Genomic DNA, 18,357 nt, shown 5'->3' with positions numbered 1-18,357 from the left:
AGTAAAATAACTAAGCGCATGCGCTCTGCGAACCTTGCGCATGCGCAGTAAGCGACTAATCGCAATATAGCGAAAATCGGCACCGAGTGAACAACTCGGAATGACCACCAAAGTTCCCTGATATTACCTGTAGTCGACAAAAACATTAGAAAGTAGAAACCCATCTCTGAATAAGAGATAATGTGACTGCTGGCCAATGTCATTAAAACTTTCACTTCCTAATAAATTCAACACTTCTGAATGGGAATCCTAATACCAGATCGCAGGGGTGGCTCTAGCTGCCAGGACACCTATGCCAAACCTATACTCCATCCTCACACTGGGCTTTGCATTTGCAATCTGAGGTGCATGGAAATTCTAAACAGGCATTCAAGTCTACACTTAGAAAATAATATTATATAGCGCTGAGGATTCTCATAGGCCTGCTTGATATGCCAATTCTCTTCTCCCAGTTTTTGATGCAGCTCTTAATGCATTATTGTGTAATAAACTGCTGATTTCTCAAATAAAACTGAGGAAAAAATAAGAATTTACTCACCGGTAATTCTATTTCTCGTAGTCCGTAGTGGATGCTGGGAACTCCGTAAGGACCATGGGGAATAGCGGGCTCCGAAGGAGGCTGGGCACTCTAGAAAGATCTTAGACTACCTGGTGTGCACTGGCTCCTCCCACTATGACCCTCCTCCAAGCCTCAGTTAGGTACTGTGCCCGGACGAGCGTACACAATAAGGAAGGATTTTGAATCCCGGGTAAGACTCATACCAGCCACACCAATCACACCGTACAACTCGTGATATGAAACACAGTTAACAGTATGAAACAATAGAGCCTCTCAACAGATGGCTCAACAATAACCCGATTAAGTTAACAATAACTATGTACAAGTATTGCAGATAAACCGCACTTGGGATGGGCGCCCAGCATCCACTACGGACTACGAGAAATAGAATTACCGGTGAGTAAATTCTTATTTTCTCTAACGTCCTAGTGGATGCTGGGAACTCCGTAAGGACCATGGGGATTATACCAAAGCTCCCAAACGGGCGGGAGAGTGCGGATGACTCTGCAGCACTGAATGAGAGAACTCCAGGTCCTCCTCAGCCAGGGTATCAAATTTGTAGAATTTTGCAAACGTGTTTGCCCCTGACCAAGTAGCTGCTCGGTAAAGTTGTAAAGCCGAGACCTCTCGGGCAGCCGCCCAAGATGAGCCCACCTTCCTTGTGGAATGGGCATTGACAGATTTTGGCTGTGGCAGGCCTGCCACAGTATGTGCAAGCTGAATTGTACTACAAATCCAACGAGCAATAGTCTGCTTAGAAGCAGGAGCACCCAGCTTGTTAGGTGCATATAGGATAAACAGCGAGTCAGATTTTCTGACTCTAGCCGTTCTGGAAACATATATTTTCAGTGCCCTGACAACGTCTAGCAACTTGGAGTCCTCCAAGTCCCTAGTAGCCTAGGCACCACAATAGGCTGGTTCAGGTGAAACGCTGACACCACCTTTGGGAGAAACTGGGGACGAGTCCTCAATTCTGCCCTATCCATATGAAAAATCAAATAAGGGCTTTTACAAGACAAAGCCGCCAACTTTGATACTCGCCTGGCAGAAGCCAAGGCCAATAACATAACCACCTTCCACGTGAGATATTTCAGATCCACGGTTTTTAGTGGTTCAAACCAATGTGATTTTAAGAAACTCAACACCACGTTGAGATCCCAAGGTGCCACAGGAGGCACAAACGGGGGCTGACTCTGCAGCACTCCTTTTATAAATGTCTGAACTTCAGGTACTGAAGCTAGTTCTTTTTGAAAGAAAATCGACAGAGCCGAGATCTGTACCTTAATGGAACCCAATTTAAGGCCCATAGTCACTCCTGCTTGCAGGAAATGCAGAAATCGACCTAGTTGAAATTCCTCTGTTGGGGCCCTTTCGGCCTCACACCATGCAACATATTTTCGCCATATGCGGTGATAATGAGTTGCTGTAACCTCTTTCCTGGCTTTAGTAAGCATAGGAATGACTTCCTCCGGAATGCCCTTTTCCTTCAGGATCCGGCGTTCAACCGCCATGCCGACAAACGCAGCCGCGGTAAGTCTTGGAACAGACAGGGCCCCTGCTGCCGCAGGTCCTGTCTGAGTGGCAGAGGCCATGGGTCCTCTGATATAAATTCTTGAAGTTCTGGGTACCAAGCTCTTCTTGGCCATCCACGAGTATCGTTCTTACTCCTCGCCTTCTTATTATTCTCAGTACCTTTGGTATGAGAGGCAGAGGGGAGAACACATAAACCGACTGGTACACCCACGGTGTTACCAGAGCGTCCATAGCTATCGCCTGAGGGTCCCTTGACCCGGTGCAATATCTTTTATAGCTTTTTGTTGAGGCGGGACGCCATCATGTCCACCTGTGGCCTTTCCCAATGGTGTACAATCCTATTGGAAGACTTCTGGAGGAAGTCCCCATTCTCCCGGGTGGAGGTCGTGTCTGTTGAGAAGATCCGCTTCCCAGTTGTCCACTCCGGGAATGAACACTGCTGACAGTGCTAACACATGATTTTCCGCCTATCGGAGAATCCTTGTGGCTTCTGCCATCGCCATCCTGCTTCTTGTGCCGCCCTGTTGGTTTACATGGGCGACTGCCGTGATGTTGTCTGATTGGATCAGTACCGGCTGGTTTTGAAGCAGAGGCCTTGCCGGCCTCAGGGCATTGTAAATGGCCCTCAGGTCCAGAATATTTATGTGTAGGGAAATAACCTGACTTGACCAAAGTCCCTGGAAATTTCTTCCCTGTGTGACTGCCTCCCAGCCTCAAAGGCTGGAATCCATGGTCACTAGGACCTAGTCCTGTATGCCAAACCTGCGGCCCTCTTGAAGATGGGCACTCTGCAGCCACCACAGTAGAGATACCCTGGTCCTTGGAGACAGGGTTATCAGCCTATGCATCGGAAGATGCGATCCGGACCACTTGTCCAACAGGTCCCTCTGAAAAGTTCTTGTATGGAACCTGCCTAATGGGATTGCTTCGTAGGAAGCTACCATTTTTCCCAGGACTCGCGTGCAATGATGCACCGCTACCTATTTTGGCTTCAGGAGGTCTCTGACTAGAGATGACAACTCCTTGGCTTTCTCCTCCGGGAGAAACACTATTTCTGGTTTATGTCCAGAACCATCCCCAGGAACAGTAGACGTGTCATAGGAACCAGCTGTGACTTTGGACTGTTTAGAATCCAACCATGCTGTTGTAGCACTTTCCAAAATAGTGCTACCCCGACTACCAACTGCTCCTTGGACCTCGCCCTTATAACGAGATTGTCCAAGTACGGGATAATTACAACTCCCTTTTTTTTGAAGGAGTATCAACATTTCGGCCATTACCTTGATAAAACACCCTCGGTGCCATGTACAGTCCAAACGGCAGTGTCTGGACTTGGTAATGGTAATCCTGTACCACAAATCTGAGGTACTCCTGGCGAGGATGGTAAATGGGGACATGCAGGTAAGCATCCTTGATGTCCCAGGATACCATGTAATCCCCCTCGTCCAGGCTTGGAATAACCGCCCTGAGCGATTCCATCTTGAACTTGAATTTTTGTGTTCAAGGATTTTAAATATAAAATGGGTCACACCGAACCATGCGGTTTCGGTACCCCAACCCGTGTGGAATAGTAACCCCGTCCTTGTTGAAGTAGGGGCACCTTGAGTATTACCTGCTGGGAATACCGCTTATTAATTGCCTCTAACACAGCCTCCCTGCCTGAGGGAGTTGTCAGCAAGGCATATTTTAGGAAAACGGCTGGGGGGAGACATCTCGAATTCCAGCTTGTACCCCTGAAACACTACTTGAAAGAAACAGGGATCCACCTGTGAGCGAGCCCACTAATTGCTGAAATTTTTGAGACGGCCCCCCACCGTACCTGGCTACACCTGTGGAGCACCCGCGTCATGGTGTGGCCTCACAGGAGGCGGGGGAAGAATCTTGATTCTGGGAACAGGCTGACTGGTGCAGCTTTTTTCCCTCTACCCTTGTCTCTGTACAGAAAGGAAGCGCCATTTGACCCGCTTGCTTTTCTGAAGCCGAAAGGACTGTACCTTTGTCTGTGAGGAAACCTGAGGTAAAATTATTTCTTCCCAGCAGTTGCTGTGGATACGAGGTCCCAGAGACCATCCCCAAATAATTCCTCACCCTTATAAGGCTCTCTATGCGCTTTTTAAGTCAGCATCACCTGTCCAGTGACAGGTCTCTAATACCCTCCTGACAGAATGGACATTACATTTATTTTGGATGCCAGCCGGCAAAATATCCCTCTGTGCATCCCCCATATATAAGACGACGTCTTTAATATGTTTTTATGTTTGCCAACTAGTATCCCTGTTTGACAGGGTCACCGACCACGCTGCAGCAGCACTATCTGCAGGTCTCAGTCTAGTACCTGAGTGTGTAAATACAGACTTCAGGATAGCCTCCTGTTTTTTATCAACAGGTACCTATTAAAGTGGCCGTATCCTAAGACGGCAGTGCCACCTTTTTTGACAAACGTGTGAGCGCCTTATCCACCCTAGGGGATATCTCCCAGCGTAACTTATCCACCTGGCGGGAAAGGGTACGCCATCAGTAACTTTTTATAAATTACCAGTTTCTTAACGGGGGAACCCACGCTTTCACACACTTCATTTATTCATCTGATGGGGGAACAAAACACTGCCTGTTTTTTCTCCCCAAACCTAAAACCCATTTTTAGAGGTGCTTGGGTTAAAGTCAGAAATGTATAACACATTTTTTATTGCCGGGATCACGTCACGGATGTTCCTAGTGGATTGTGTATATGTCTCCACCTTGTCGACACTGGAGTCAGACTCCGTGTCGACATCTGTGTCTGCCATCTGAGAGAGCGGGCGTTTTTGAGCCCCTGATGGCCTTTGAGACGCCTGGGCAGGCACGGGCTGCGAAGCCGGCTGTCCCACAGCTGTTACGTCATCCACCCTTTTATGTAAGGAGTTGACACTGTCGGTTAATACCTTTCACCTATCCATCCACTCTGGTGTCGGCCCCACAGGGGGCGACATCACATATATCGGCCTCTGTTCTGTCACCATATAAGCCTCCTCATTCAACATGTCGACACAGCCGTACCGACACACCGCAGACACACAGGGAATGCTCTAAACGAGGACAGGACCCACAAAAGCCCTTTGGGGGGACAGAGTAAGAGTATACCAGCACACACCAGAGCACTATATATATACAGGGACTAACTGAGTTATGTCCCTAATAGCTTTTATATAATATACTGTATACAGTGCCAATTTTAATGCCCCCCCTCTCTTTTCCCTCTTACTGTGCAGGGAAGAGCCAGGGAGCTTCCCTCCAGCCGAGCTGTGAGGGAAAAATGGCGCCAGTGTGCTGAGGAGATAGGCTCCGCCCCTTTTTCGCGGCCTATTCTCCCGTTTTTTATGGAATTCTGGCAGGGGTATTTACCTCATATATAGCCCCTGGGGCCATATATTGAGGTATTTTAGCCAGCCAAGGTGTTTTTATTGCTGCCTCAGGGCGCCCCCCCCAGCGCCCTGCACCCTCAGTGACCGGAGTGTGAAGTGTGTGAGAGGAGCAATGGCGCACAGCTGCAGTGCTGTGCGCTACCTTGGTGAAGACAGAGTCTTCATGCCGCCGATTTTCCGGACCATCTTCTTGCTTCTGGCTCTGTAAGGGGGACGGCGGCGCGGCTCCGGGACCGAACATCAAGGCTGGGCCTGCGGTCGATCCCTCTGGAGCTAATGGTGTCCAGTAGCCTAAGAAGCCCAATCCGGCTGCAAGCAGGCGAGTTCGCTTCTTCTCCCCTTAGTCCCTCGCTGCAGTGAGCCTGTTGCCAGCAGGTCTCACTGAAAATAACAAATTCTAAGACTATAACTTTCTAAGAGCTCAGGAGAGCCCCTAGTGTGCATCCAACCTCGGCCGGGCACGAAATCTAACTGAGGCTTGGAGGAGGGTCATAGTGGGAGGAGCCAGTGCACACCAGGTAGTCTAAGATCTTTCTAGAGTGCCCAGCCTCCTTCGGAGCCCGCTATTCCCCATGGTCCTTACGGAGTTCCCAGCATCCACTAGGACGTTAGAGAAACTAGTAAAATTATAGTTGCAGCAGGTCCTCTGCTATATGTCCTTGGCTAGGCAGAAAGGAAGGATAATCTGTATGCTCCCTGGATACACTTTTTCTTGCTCCTTTCTAAAAATTATCAGCAGGGCTAATGCATTGTGGGACAAGCAGTTAACTATTTTACAAACTTTAGAATAGTATCATCCAGTGACGTGCGGTGAGGTCTTTGGCTGGGGAGGCACATATATATCTCCATCTGCCCCCTCTCTCACTTGATATGTGTGTGCAGGCCAGAGTGTAGGCGCCGCTCAGGGCCGATGCAAGGGTGTTCGGTGCCCTCCCTAACTTAACTCATAAAGGGACAGCATGCATCACAAAAGAGGGGTGTGGTCTCCCAAGGAAGGGGCGTGGACACAATAGCACCTGAGAACAGTACCTCCAATTCAAATTACGCCACACTGTAGCGCAATCTTATTCACATTACACTGTATGCAGGCAGGGACGCTGAGGGGGAGATACAGGGAGGGTGAGGGCACGAAAGCTGACGGGGAGGGTGAGGGCAGGGACGCTGAGGGGGAGATACAAGTAGGGTGAGGGCAGGAAAGCTGACGGGGAGGGTGAGGGCAGGGACGCTGAGGGGGAGATACAGGGAGGGTGAGGGCAGGGACGCTGAGGGGGAGATACAGGGAGGGTGAGGGCAGGGACGCTGAGAGGGAGATACAGGGAGGGTGAGGGCAGGGACGCTGAGGGGGAGATACAGGGAGGGTGAGGGCTGGGACGCTGAGGGGGAGATACAGGGATTGTGAGGGCAGGGACGCTGAGGGGGAGATACAGGGAGGGTGAGGGCAGGGACGCTGAGGGGGAGATACAGGGAGGGTGAGGGCAGGAATGCTGACGGGGAGGGTGAGGGCAGGGACGCTCATAGAGTATTATAGGGAGAGTGAGTGCATGGATGCTGACAGGGAGTTAGAGGAAGGGTGAGGATAGGGACGCTGACAAGGAGTTAGAGGGATCATGAGGGGCGAGTTACAGGGAGGGTAAGGGCAGTAGTACTGAAGAGGGAGTTACAGGGAGGGTGAGGACAGGGGCCTAAAAAATAGATTAGAACAAACAAATGCTCTAAATCTCCCCAACCGTCACTTACCAGATATGAACAGTGCCTCCTCACTTCTTCAGTCTGTCACACGTGGGTCTCTATCAGTGATTGTGCAGGACAGGACTCGGAGCTGACAGTGTGGTTTTCGCTCACCACCGGCAAAGCTCTTGACTGTGTGCTGGGTCTGGATCCCATCTTTATGTGCCTGGGGGGACGACATGGCACACACTTTAGTTAGAGGGGGGGACACTGCACACACTTTAGTTAGAGGGGGGGACACTGCACACACTTTAGTTAGAGGGGGGGGACACGGCACACACTTTAGTTAGGAGGAGGAGGGGGGGACATGGCACACACTTTAGTTAGAGGGGGGACACGGCACACACTTTAGTTAGGAGGGGGAGCGGGGGACATGGCACACACTTTAGTTAGAGGGGGGACACGGCACACACTTTAGTTAGGAGGGAGAGGGGGGACATGGCACACACTTTAGTTAGGAGAGGGGGACATGACACACACTTTAGTTAGTAGGGGGAGGGGGGGACACGGCACACACTTTAGTTAGAGGGGGGGACACGGCACACACTTTAGTTAGGAGGGGGAGGGGGGACACGGCACACACTTTAGTTAGGAGGGGGGACATGGCACACACTTTAATTAGGAGGGGGGGACATGGCACACACTTTAGTTAGTAGGGGGAGGGGGAGGGGGGGACACGGCACACACTTTATTTAGAGGGGGGACATGGCACACACTTTAGTTAGGAGGGGGGACGCGGCACACACTTTAGTTAGAGGGGGGGACACGGCACACACTTTAGTTAGGAGGGGGGGACATGGAACACACTTTAGTTAGGAGGAGGGGGGGACATGGAACACACTTTAGTTAGGAGGAGGGAGGGACACAGTAGACAGATCTGCCGTTCCGCTCTCACCCTATACCCTATACCGCTGCTGGTGCGCCCCATGTATTCCGCTCTCCCCCCTGCTCCATGTACTGCTGCTGCTGCTCTGTGTCTTCCGCTCTGCCTGTGGGTGACAGGCGCCGGTCCGGCAGCGGCAACAAGGACAGTGCTGTGCCGTGAGTAAGGAGGCAGGGAGGGGGGAGCCGCTCTTAAGTCAGCGCCGCATCCCGGTGTCCGGGCTCCGCCGCAGCAGTACCTGTCGGGTCCCGTCGCTTCTCCTGGCCGCGTCTATGTGATTGGACCAGAGGATCAGCACTGGATCCGCTGTCCAATCACTGGTGCCTCGCTAGCAGGGGCGTGCTTTCCCTGCCAGCGAGGCACTTGTATATGTGCCGCATTCCCCTTCTTTTGTAATGGGCTTTTACAGCCCAGCGCATGGCCCCGCCCCCGCTTTGTCCCCGTTTCCACTGGCTACGGGAGGCACTAGCTATTAGTGCCTCCCAAACTAATTACATGGCCTACAATGATTATAATAATATAAAGTGGATACATATGACACAGAATATGTATCTGCTTTATATTATTTGAATCATTAATGGCAGGGGAGGCACTGCCTCCCCTGCCTCCCCTGACTGCACGTCCCTGGTATCATCGCTCACTAGAGCAGGCATATCAAAACTAGGACCAAAGTATCTGGACTATTCTAGTCTCTCATACGTAGATCTGGATGGACAAGAGTTTCTGTCAGAAGTAATGTCTTGTTATATGGTTCACAGGTCCTTTGTGTTGCTGAAGCCTAGAACTCAAGGTGAACATACTGTATGCAGCCCTTTGTGCATTGTGCTTCCAGAGCTAGACTTTAGTAATGAGAGTTTACCACAGACAAAATGGCTAAAGACAATACAACTTGGTGTCAAGTCAACTTGCCATTCATTTAATTTCTAATCAAAGGCATATACAGTACACCATTTGATATGCAGTCCCGTCTGAATGATATATTGCAAACCATTCTTCGACTAGAACAAATTAGAGATGGAAAACCCATTTTTGCATAGCTGATCAGTCATAACTAGGGAGGCCAATCCCGGGCCGTTTTTTCAATCCCGGGATTCGGGATTGAAAAACGGTCAATCCCGGGATTCCGGGATTGCAGTAGGGACTAGTGAAGGTTTTAGGGAGCAGCGCTGGAGGGAGGGTGTAGGTAGTGGTGCGGGTGGTAGGGAGGGTGTAGGTAGCAGTGCGGGAGGTAGAGAGGGGGTAGGTAGCGGTGCGGGAGGGTGGGTGTAGGTAGTGGTGCGGGAGGGAGGGTGTAGGTAGTGGCGCGGGAGGGTTGGTAGCGGCGCGGGAGGGAGGGTGGGTGTAAGTAATAACACTTACTATTAGGCGGGCGGCCGCGGCAGCCATGGACTCACTGAACGCGGCAGCATTTCAAATGAAGCACCGGCCACCAGCCAACCTGAGCTGGCGGACCGGCAGCCAATCAGGGAAGCGGCCGCAGCAGTGGCTCCTGATTGGCTGCGGCAGCTTCCCTGATTGGCTGCCGAGCCACCAGCTCTGATTGGCTGGCGGCCGGCGCTACATTTGAAGTGCCGCCGCATTCAGCTTGTCCATGGCTGCCGCGGCCGCCCGCCTAATAGTAAGTGTTATTACTTACACCCACCGTCCCGCACATGCGCACTGTAATCCCTTGAATCTCGGGACTGGAAGGTCCTATCCCGGGATTCAAATCCCGGCATTTTTGGGCCCAAATCCCGGGATCCCGCCGATCCCGATCCCGGGATTGGCCTCCCTAGTCATAACTTCCCTATCTCCTATATAATAGCCCAGATCTGTGATTTTGTGCTTCATTTGCTAACGCTGGGCGGAGTCACAACACTGGGCGGAGTTAGTCAAATGAGTCACAGATCTGGGCAAATCTATAGGAGACGAGGAGCAGAAGCAGATGGTATGGGAATGGCACAGGCAGGGGTGCATACCTCCCAGCTTTCTTCAGGCAGACAGGGGTGCATACCTCCCAGCTTTCTTCAGGCAGAAGGAGGGCACACACACACACACACTCTCTCGGCGAAAAGGGGCGTGGTCAGCGAAAAAGGGCGTGGCTTCACGGGAGGGCCCCCGTTTTCGTCAGTGAGGGGTCATGCCCAGCGCTCTGTGAGCTGCTGGCATGCCCCCAGGGGCTGATTATGAGTCCAGGGGGCCCAGGGCACTTGAGACAGCCGAGCCATATCTCATGGCTGTGCCTGCTGTGGGGCTGGGGGCGTGGCCTAATCGCGGGACGCGTGGCCATGCCCCCTTATTCAAATTCCGGGATTTTTTTTTGTATGGAATTTTGGCCCCTAAGCTAAGGCTAAATCCAGAGGGGGTGGTTGCTCCCCCCTACACACCCGCACAGGCAGAAGAAAGCAGGGAGACTGCTGCCTCCCTGCACCACCACAGACCTGCCAACACGCAGCAGCGTGTGCTGACTATAGTACAATGCTGCCGCTGTTACTGGCAGGACGGGGGAGCTTCTGAGCTGGGACAGAGCTACTCCAGCCGGGGGTCCCCTAAAACTGTGGGGTCCATGGTACGTACCCCCTGGCCCTCCCCCTATATCCGGCTCTGCTGCCGGAACCCCGGGACAGTTGGGAGGTATGGGGGTGTGTGAGGGGGTATGCCGGACAGACAGACGGGCACCGGCTCACTGTGTGCTTGACCCCCCACATCAGCATACTCAGCAGGGGCTCTCTGGCGCAGAGGAGCGTCACTTTCTAGCACACTCCACACTTCTTAGCTGCAGTTTTGTGGGGCACCTGCTGCTGTGCAGGTTCCGTACTTTAGCTAGCGGGTAGCGCTGCAGAAGTCCGAGCTGCTTGCAGGCTCTGACCCCCTCCTCCCTCCAGCCGCAGCGTCTCCTGGGGGTACCAGTCACCCCTTACCACAGTGCCCGGCAGCTGCGCGAGGTCTACGGTGTGTGACTGAGGAGGGGGGGAGGGATGCCGACGGGCAGAGGAAGCAGGACTCCAGCCTGAGAGCGTCAGCCATGCCAAGTCTCCACCAGCAGCAGATCCCAACAGGTTAGAGTGGAACAGCAGCAGCCAGCAGCAGTGACTCCGGTAAGACACATCTGTCTGTCACCACTGTTTTGTCCCTATTACCAATCTCTCCCGTGCCCTGTGTTCTGTCATGTCCCTGTCACCCCTGGCCTTGCCCCGTCACCCTTATCCTGGCCCTTTCACCCTTATGCTGGCCCTGTTATCCCTATCCTGGCTCTGTCACCCCTGTTCTGACCCTGTCACTCCTGTCCTGGCCCTGTTACTGCATGCCCTCCAACTACCTTTTTGGCAGGTACAGTACCCACAGCGCCTCCAGACGCCTCCTCAATGCACCACACCTCCGCACCTTCCCCTCCACCACATGCGGCACTCCACCCCTCCCCCACACGCTGTGCCTCCAGAACCCCTACACCACCCGTGGCTCCCACTCCCCCACCACCCACAGCACCTCCAGACCTCCTCCACCATCCACCCCCCATATATGTCTTCCCCCACACCTGCCCCCCTCCACCCGCAGCATCTGCAGACACCCTCCTCCATCTGCGGTCCCCCCCCTCCCCCACCCCTCCCCCACCCATGGCACCCCCGCACCTACCCCTCCACCACCTGCAGCGCCTCCAGACCCCCTTCCCCATCCACCGCACCACCCGTACCTGCCCCTCCCCTACCCACGGCGCCTCCAGACCCCCTACTGTTCACGCCGTCGCAAGGGGCTGTGCCTCCTTCACCATCGCACGCCCTTTCATTGTGCAATATTTAACCACTAACAAAGGAATGCAGGTAATACTCCATATAATACAAATATTGAACCCCAGAAAGGCATGCAAGGGTTAAGGGGGCGTAGCCCCTTGTGACGGTGTGAAGAGCGCCCGTAGGGCGCGATGAAGCACCTAGTCAAATATAAATACATAAAATAAAAATTAACATTTGTCATTCAGACCAGTATTAAATGTAAGAGTGCAAAACAGTTTTTCAAAACCCATAAGATTCCGTGTGGAGAGTTTGCATGGCATTTTCTTTTTACTAAACCAGAATGGATTATGCATTAAAATAGATCTCCAGAATGCTTTCCTTCCAATTTCCATACATCTATACAACAGTAGGTTACAATTTTATTGGAAAAAATGCTTTTATTCCAGTGTCCTGTCATGTTATTTTGCTTCTGAAACACACCTTATAATTTACCTATTGGAACAGTAGTCACCACATTTCTCCAACCATATGGAGTCTAGAGAGTGGTATACATAAACAATTTGCTAAAATCATACACCACAGGGACTTAACAGTATCTTTCATAATAGAATTGGCCTTTATCATAAACTGCTATAATAGGGCAGTCAACAGAGCAGCGGCATCTACAGGCAAGATCCCTAAGGTTGAATCATGATAAAGCATCCCTTCTTTCCAGTACATGCTTTGGATAATAGAACCTGCCTCCTCCAAAGAAATGGGGAGCAATAGAGAGATTGGTTCTGACTTTCTTGCCAAAGCCAACAATTTCTCTCAATGATTTAGCGGCACTAAGGGAGATCTCTCTTACACATTTTCTTTCCTAAGCAGGAACTCACTAGCTCTCCTCAGGTTTTCTTAAAAATCTGTCACTGCTAGTCAAGCATACCTATCTTCCCATGTCATATGGGAGATATCCAACAGGAATTCTCTGCCAATTTCCAAATTACAGGCCCGCATTAGACCCTCTACTGATTTTAATGATAACATCAAATATGTCTCATCTGGGATAGGATAACTTCTCCCAACAAAGATCCATACAAGGAGAATTGTCACAGAAGAAAATAGCCTTTCTAAAGGTACCTTAGAGAGGTACTGAGAGATGGTAAATAACTGTTGCATCTCTTTAACATCTCTAGACACACTGGCCCTCATTCCGAGCTGTTCGCTCGCTAGCTGCTTTCAGCAGCAGTGCAAACGCTAAGCCGCCGCCCTCTGGGAGTGTATCTTAGCAGAAGTGCGAACGAAAGGATCGCAGCATTGCTACAAAAAAAAGATTGTGCAGTTTCAGAGTAGCTCGAGACTTACTCCTAGCTAGCGATCACTTCAGTCTGTTTAGTTCCTGTTTTGATGTCACAAACACGCCCTGCGTTCGGCCAGCCACTCCCCCGTTTCCCCTGTCACTCCTGCGTTTTTATCTGGCACGCCTGCGTTTTTACACACACTCCCCGAAAACGGTCAGTTTTTGCCCAGAAACATCCACTTCCTGTTAATCACTCAACGATCAGCAGTGCGACTGAAAAGCATCGCTCCAGCTTGTGTAAAACTGCATCGGATTCTGTGAAAGTACGTCGTGCGTGCGCAGTGCACACCATACGCATGCGCAAAAGTGACGATTTTTTTGCCTGATCGCTGCGCTACGAACAACGGCAGCTAGCAATCAACTCGGAATGACCACCACAAGGCTCTAGATCTACTCTGGACAATATGACAGCTATGTCCTACATAACAGAATGAAGAAAATCTTTTAATGTTCCTTTGCATGGCAGATTTGAACATTTTGCAAGAGATCATAGAAAGGAACATATTTCTAAAAGCAATAAACCTGCCTGTGGAAATATTATCTAACTTGCAGATTACCTTTCCTTTTTTTTTGACTACCTTGAGTTCCTTATTATCTATTATGTCTATTTCTAAGACACTGGCTTACCTCTTAGCTTTAGCAGGGCCGAAACTAGGATTAAGGTGCAAACTTATTCTCATTACACTGCACAGTAGTACCCCTCATTAACATATATATATATATATATATATATATATATATATATATATATATATGGTACCTTATTGCCCCGGCACTCCAAATATCCACTCAGGGATATGTCTCGCTCCGGTGCCTTCCTCCGTGGAGAGCTTTGGTGAGGCCCCCCAGAATATGGCGGTCACAAACGAGGCGGCACTCAGAGGCTGTCACAAATTCTTGTAATAGTGCAAACAGAGAAATCAACGTTTCGGGGACCAGTTCCCCTTCTTCAGGATATGTGTAAACACTGCACAAAAAACATTTAAATACTTAAACGAAGTACTTACCCCCCACCTCACACCCAATCACCTGGCGTCTCCCCTGGTCTCGCCGCCGTTCTCACCGCCCGGCACCGCCGGCTGCGTCCACTTCCGCCGGAAGTGACGTTGCGGGAGTATGCCGCGTTACCATGGAGACGCTAGCTAAACTCCATAACAACAACAATACATCTGTGAACCTTGTATTACAAGCACATGCAGTGCGGATCAAGAACTGGTTACATCTTAGTGCATATCACTATAAGGTGCTAATATCAGCTACAAACATTAAAAAAGAAACCCACGTTTAAAAACAATATTAGTGCCTTTTAAAATCCCCTACTAAAAAGTGTCAATACCACATAATAGAATTATTTCTTACTCATAATAGCGCAAGCCGCTCCTGTTCTTCCTTATCATGAACCAACTTACTAGCAAATCTACATACTCTGCCATTGTGACATATACGGGAATTTTTGTCTTTATGTTTATGCTTGACTCCCTCACTATATTTTAACCTATTCATCTGCTGGTTCCACGGGTACAGGGACTTTATTCACTACTAGTACCCTGACCAGCTGCGGACCTCCTACCCACTACGTAATTCCTCCCCCCTGTCCATTTTATGAACCCACTGAGATGAAAACTGTCCCACGACTAATGCTACCCAACCCCCTGGCGTCTAAAATCTACCTCCAGAGGTAGAACTAAAGAAAATTAATGAGGCCCAAATTTTCATTCAAGCCTCCAGGTTTCAGGGTTTGTAGTCTGTGAATCCACATGGACTCTAACTGTAAGAGCTTTTTACCTCTATTTCCCCCACGGGGGGATTCTGGCACGTGGTCAATAATTCGATGTTTAAATGTGGCCATGCTGTGTCTGAACTCGACAAAGTGCTTGGCGACTGGCTGTTCACCACTGCCCGTCGCCAAAGCGTTCCTAATCGCTTGTCTATGCTGAGCCATGCGCACTTTAAACTGGCACTCGGTCTTCCCTATGTAGTACCGGCCACACGGGCATATAATGGCGTATATAACAAACTTGGTACTACACGTTAAGGGCCACCTGATCTTAAAACTTTTTCCGGAGAACGGGTGAGCAATACTGTCTCCTGGAGACATATGCGCACACGTCGTGCAGCCCGTGCATTTAAAGCACCCGTTTTTTCTACTTAAAAAGTGGTGGGTGGGGGCTGCTTTCAATTTGGCCATGTCGGTTTTGACGACAAGATCTTTTATACTGCGCCCTCTGGTATAGCTTGGCATAATGCGCTTACTCTTAAAGATTGTCAGATCGGGATCCGATGTGACTATCGGCCACAAACCTTTCATCCTTTTCTTAACTTGTCCACTGTTGACATCATATGCACTCACCCAGGGGATACTGCTGGTGATATCCTTGGGTGGTGTTGTTTGGAGAGTATCTTCTCTCCTTCTTGCTGTGGCCTTTTGACGGGCCTTACTTAGCAGTTTTGAGGGAAAGCCCCTGTCCCGAAGTCTGCCCTCCATTTCATCAAGTTGTTTGTTTCTGACCTCAACATTTGTGTTGGTCCTGCAGACCCGCAGAAATTGTGAATAAGGCAGTCCCCTAATGGTTGAGGTTGGATGGAAACTATCGTACCTCAAAACCGTGTTACGGTCCGTAGGTTTCTTATATAAGCACGTTTCAATTCTGCCTTCCTGGAGCTTAATAAGGATATCTAAATAGCACATTTCATATTGACTCACACTCATCGTAAATTTGGCAGGACTGTCTGATGTATTGTGCCTATCAATAAGGGACACTAAATCCTGCACTTCGCCTCGCCAAAAGATTAATACGTCATCTATATATCGGTAGTAGATGAACAACCGGTTAGATATCGTTAGCTCGGCCAAAAACAGTTGACGTTCCACCTCCCACATGAAGGCGTTAGCGAACGAGGGTGCCACGGAAGATCCCATGGCACACCCCGTTCGCTGTATGTAAAACTGCCCATCAAAGATGAAGAAATTATGGGATAAGGTGAACTGAAGCAGCTCTATAAAGAAATCTATATCTGGCCCAGTATACAATGCGTTACCTGTGATTAACCGTCTCACTGCATTGACCCCCTGTTGGTGTGGGATACAGGTATATAAGCTGGTAACATCGATGGTTACCATCGTTGTGTCAGGTGGTACCAGCTCAATGGAATGAAATTTTCTTAATAGGGTACTGGAATCCTTAAGATGTGTGCTCGTGCCCTGTATACATGGCTGTAAAAAGCAATCCAGGTAAATCGCCACAGGCTCGCACAGAGACCCCCGGGCAGAGATGATAGGTCTACCCGGAGGCCTCTGTGCGTCTTTGTGGATTTTGGGGATCGTATAAAAAATTGGCGTGACTGGGAAATCTGGACACAATCTTGTAAATACATCAGCCGTGATGATCCCCTCGGTTTTGGCTTGCTCCAAGAGCTGAATCAGTTCAGCCTTAAAAGTCTGGGAAGGGTCTTTTGCCAGTTTACCATAGGTATTAATGTCACTGAGAAGTCTCAAACACTCATTCGTGTAGTCAGGAGTACTTTGGATCACCACGGAGCCACCCTTATCCGCTCCGCGGATCACTATATCCTTTCTTTCACTCAGTGCCTTCAGAGCCCCTCTTTCCTCATGCTGCAGGTTATGAAATCTGCGTGTCTCACTCTTCTTATCAGGGGTTTCCAGCATCCTGTGGAATGTTTTTAATGATGCATTCTGTGTGGTCGGGTCAAACCGTGACTTGGGGCCCAATTGTAAAACTCTTTGTGGTAAGGTGGCCTTCATGGCTTGTGGAGGTTGTTTGCTATAAAATTCCTTTAACTTTAAAGTGCGGTGCAGTTTGTAAAAATTCACTTTCTGCTGAAACTCATTGCCAAAATTGGTAGGTACGTAAGATAAGCCTTTATTCAATACTCTCTCTTCGGCTGGTGTCAAAGGTGTTGAAGAGAGATTGAAAATTACCGTTTCTTCGCTTTTGGAGCCTTCGGTTTGCTTTTGCCGCTTATTTTGTCCCCCTCGCCTCGTATAGAGTCGTTTCGGTCCCGTGCAGCCAGTCCTGCACGGGTTCTTGGCTCTAAAGGGGTCTCACGTTGAGAAGAAGCTGATGTTGACCTGCGGGTGTCGTCAGAATCGCTCGCTGAGGTGATGTTAGGGGCCATGCCTCTCCTGTCCCTCCTGCCCCGAAAGGGCCTGGGCCTATTTTGCGTGTTTGAGGAGTTGCCCAACCATGTGTAAACCCTGTGGTGCGCGTAGTCCATCTGTACCTTACAGAGCTTCTCTTTCTTAAATTTAATCAGATTGGTCCTATATGTGTCTACCTGGTCTTTTAATTTGTCCATCCACTGTTTGGACTCCGAGGATGCCAGGAGCTCCGTATGTTCGTGCTCAAAACTGGCAATTTGGACCTTGGTCTTCTCGCACTCTCTGTTGGACTCTTCTATCACCAACAATATTAAGTCCATTGAGCACTTATTCAGCACCGACACCCACTTTTTGCAAAACTCCATATTGTATCGTCCAATGGTAGGTACATTGTGCACCCTAAAACCTCTGGGTAATTGTTTTGCACGGTAATAATCTGATAATGTCCGTCCGTGGTATTGGAAATCAAGTTCCCGCTTCTTAAGCCGTAATAACATTTTAAAGGCTTCATCATTTGTTGTCGCAATGCTTTCACTAAAAGCTGGTTCTTTATGTAAAATAGCTTCCGCCTCTAAATCAGAGAAACTCAGTGTTTCGTGTGTATCACAATGTAATAAAAAAGCCATAAAATCATTATGATCCGGAGCAGAGACAGCCATATTGCGCTTCACAAAGTGCTAGTGCTAAATGTGTAAAACAGATGTGCAAACAGGGGTGTAAGACAGTACCTGCTCCTTTTCCCACTCTTGTACTGAATAGTGCTTATTTCAATTAGTGCAGTAAACAAAATGAGCTAGGGGTTGCTTAGCTCGCAATCTCCCAAAGCAGTGCTCAGGTGTTGCAAGTGTAGATGTCCTGGAGATAGTGAATTCTGTTAAAGTCTTAAGCAGGAGGGTGCCTTGGGCTGGGAGACTCACTATGAAAACAAGTGTGTATCCTAATATTGTACCTTATTGCCCCGGCACTCCAAATATCCACTCAGGGATATGTCTCGCTCCGGTGCCTTCCTCCGTGGAGAGCTTTGGTGAGGCCCCCCAGAATATGGCGGTCACAAACGAGGCGGCACTCAGAGGCTGTCACAAAT

The 18,357-nt window shown here is 49.8% G+C and overlaps 1 long non-coding RNA gene across 2 annotated transcripts in view; it reads right to left on the bottom strand.

Annotated features, from left to right (window-relative positions):
* Positions 1–18,357, bottom strand: part of LOC134949129 (uncharacterized) — a 132,754-nt gene that overhangs the window by 110,913 nt on the left and 3,484 nt on the right. For both annotated transcript variants that reach the window (XR_010183106.1, XR_010183105.1), the window contains exon 2: positions 7,231–7,387. This is a non-coding gene — a long non-coding RNA (uncharacterized LOC134949129). The remainder of the gene's footprint in view (positions 1–7,230; positions 7,388–18,357) is intronic.

This window comes from Pseudophryne corroboree, chromosome 8 (genome assembly GCF_028390025.1).
Source record: "Pseudophryne corroboree isolate aPseCor3 chromosome 8, aPseCor3.hap2, whole genome shotgun sequence".
Taxonomy (NCBI): Eukaryota; Metazoa; Chordata; class Amphibia; order Anura; family Myobatrachidae; genus Pseudophryne; species Pseudophryne corroboree.
Note: the sequence above shows the minus strand (reverse complement) of the source record. Positions and strands in the feature narration are given on the sequence as shown.